This window comes from Myotis davidii, unplaced genomic scaffold (assembly GCF_000327345.1).
Source record: "Myotis davidii unplaced genomic scaffold, ASM32734v1 scaffold135, whole genome shotgun sequence".
Classification (NCBI taxonomy): Eukaryota; Metazoa; Chordata; class Mammalia; order Chiroptera; family Vespertilionidae; genus Myotis; species Myotis davidii.
In genome coordinates this window covers 718,259-721,033 of record NW_006289813.1, presented here as the reverse complement: position 1 = coordinate 721,033, position 2,775 = coordinate 718,259, and positions in this window count along the sequence as shown.

Below are 2,775 nucleotides of genomic sequence, written 5' to 3'. Positions count from 1 at the left end.
TTATATTATATTATATTATATTTATGATATAACCCTTTTGGGGGCTAAACTCTGTAACAGAAAATAATGGCAACCTTGAAAAGATTTTCTAAAAATTAAATGAAACAAGAGAATTCCTGGTACATAGTAGCCTCTCTAAAAAGTTAGCTCCTTTTCTTGCTCCTCCAGCTGCCTGAAAGTTAAACTAGGAGAAAATGTTTCATCTCCATACTTGTCACTGTATGCAAATGAGTCGAAACTTGATTTTTATTTTGTTAATATATCTTCATTGATTTCAGAGAGGGAGAGAAAGAGATAGAAACATCAATGATGAGAATTATTGATCAGCTGCTTCCTGCAAGTCCCACCCTGGGGATCGAGCCTGCAACCTGGGTATGTGCCCTGACTGGGAATCAAACCGTGACCTCCTGGTTCATAGGTTGATGCTCAACCACTGAGCCACACCCGGCTGGGCTCAAAACTAGATTTTACAATAATAACAGCTGGGATGGAGGAGAAGGCTCTGAGAGAAACATAGAATCACTTCTGTGGTATTCCTACCAAAAAAGCATATCCTAAAGTCAATCAGGAGGAAACATCAGACAAATCCAAACTGATGAACATTCTGCAAAGTAAGTGTCCTGTCCTCTACAAATATGTCAAGATCGTGAAAAAGAGAAAGACCAGGACTGCTCCCAATAGGAGAAAACCAACAAGACATGACGAATAAATGCAACACAACACCCTGCATTGGATCCTGGAGCTATAAAGCACTTCATTGGGGAACATGTAAGATATTTCTCAAGGACCATTGGAGGCTTTAGTTGGACCCACCACTTCTCAACTCCTCCCTCTGCCCAGTTGTTTCCTTTCCCTCCCCTTCACAGCTGTTGGTCTCAGAAGCACTCCTTAATAAACATCCTGCACACTAACCTTCATCTCAGAGTCTGCTTCTTGGAGAACTCAACCTGTAACAAAAAGAGTGAATAGGATTTTTTTAAATATTTTTTTTATTGATTTCAGAGAGGAAGGGAGAGGGAGAGAGAGATAGAAACACCAATGATGAGAGAGAATCATTGATCGGCTGCCTCCTGCACACCCCCTACTGGGGATCGAGCCTGCAACCTCAGCACGTTTTCCTGACCAGAATGTAATCCGGATCCTTCAGTCCACAGGCTGATGCTCTATCCACTGAGCCAAACCAGCCAGGGCTGAATAGGATTTTAACAAGTGGAGGCGGAGGTAGTGTATTCTGGGCATGAAAAAATAGTCTAAGCAAATTATTTTATTAGAAGATAAGCAGAACAACTGGATGGGGGAAGGAGTGACTGGAACCCAGAGATCAGAAGGCAGCTTGATATGAGATGAAGCCCATATGGGATGTTGTTGGCCATGTTAATGATTCGAATTTGTCTTAAATGTAATGGAAAGCCACTGGAAGGCTGGAGGGTGGTGCATTATAAGATTTGCATTTGGAAAAAATCACTATTACTGTAGCACATGTGAAACACAGATTGCTACCCAAAAACTGCTACAAAAAAGTCACTTTGTGACACAGTGAAGCAAGTCTGTCACTCCCTTTCTGGTAAACTTGGGAAAACTAGTAAGAAGGTTACTGTAGTGGTCTAAACAAAAGATGACAGTAACCTAGACTTTATGGTGGTGATAGAGATGAGAAATTTTGGACTGATTTAAGAAATACTGATAAGGTAAACAAAATTGACATGACTTGCTGATGGGCTGGATATATAGCATAAGGAAGGGGAGGTGTTAAGGATGCTGCCTACATTTTTGGTTTGCTTAAAGAAATAAATGGTGCCAGATTTAGGGGAAAGATCATGCATATACTTTTGGACATAAAGAACTTGAGCTTCCTTTGAGACAAGCAAATGTGGGGTTCTAGAAACCAAGGAAAGAGAAGGTTCCAAGAAGGAGGGAGAGATTAACTATGTTGAAAGCTATAGAGAGGTGAGATAGCATACTGCTGAAAAATCTCCATGACAGAGTTGCTTCAGAGGAGTGAGGAATGCAGAAGCTAAGCTGGAATGGGTTGATAAGTGAGTAGGAATAAGGAAACCAGAGACACTTTTCCTTCCACCACACACACACACACACACACACACACACACACCTCCATCGTAGGAAATGTACTTATATTGGCATAAAAAATAGTGTCACAATTCTAACCAAATCAGAAATATTAAGTGAACTCAAGCTCCACTTGGGATGAAATTTAACTTCAACTTATACATGTCATTTTACCTAGTTCTCTCTAGGAATGGCACTAGCTCTAGAAAAACATGATAGTTGATGCTACTGTCATTCCAATTAGAAAATAAGAATTCTACATAGATGGCGGCATAGGTAAACACTGGAGATTGCTGCCTCGCACAACCACTTCAAAAATACAACTAAAAGATGGAATGGACATCACCCAGAACCACAGGAAGGCTGCCTGAGGGGAAATTCTACAACTAGAAGGAAAGAGAAAAGCATACTGAAACTCAGAGGAGGTGCAGTGCAGAAAATACAAAGGTGCAGAGGTGCGTGCAGAGCGGGCTGGCTGCTGAGGGCACGGTTGTTTGTTTCAATCTGGAGGGAGACTCAGGCTCTGATCTCCAGTTCTGGGCGAGTCTCTGAGGACCCAGACTCAAACGGGAGAAGTGGGACTGTCTGGCATCGGTAGGAACTCGAGGGCAGCTTTATCTCTGAGGTTTGCAGCGGTTGTTGGAACTCTGAGAGGCAGAGCCTCTGGGGACAGGACTGAGAGCAGCCATAACTCCTCACTCCGCCCGC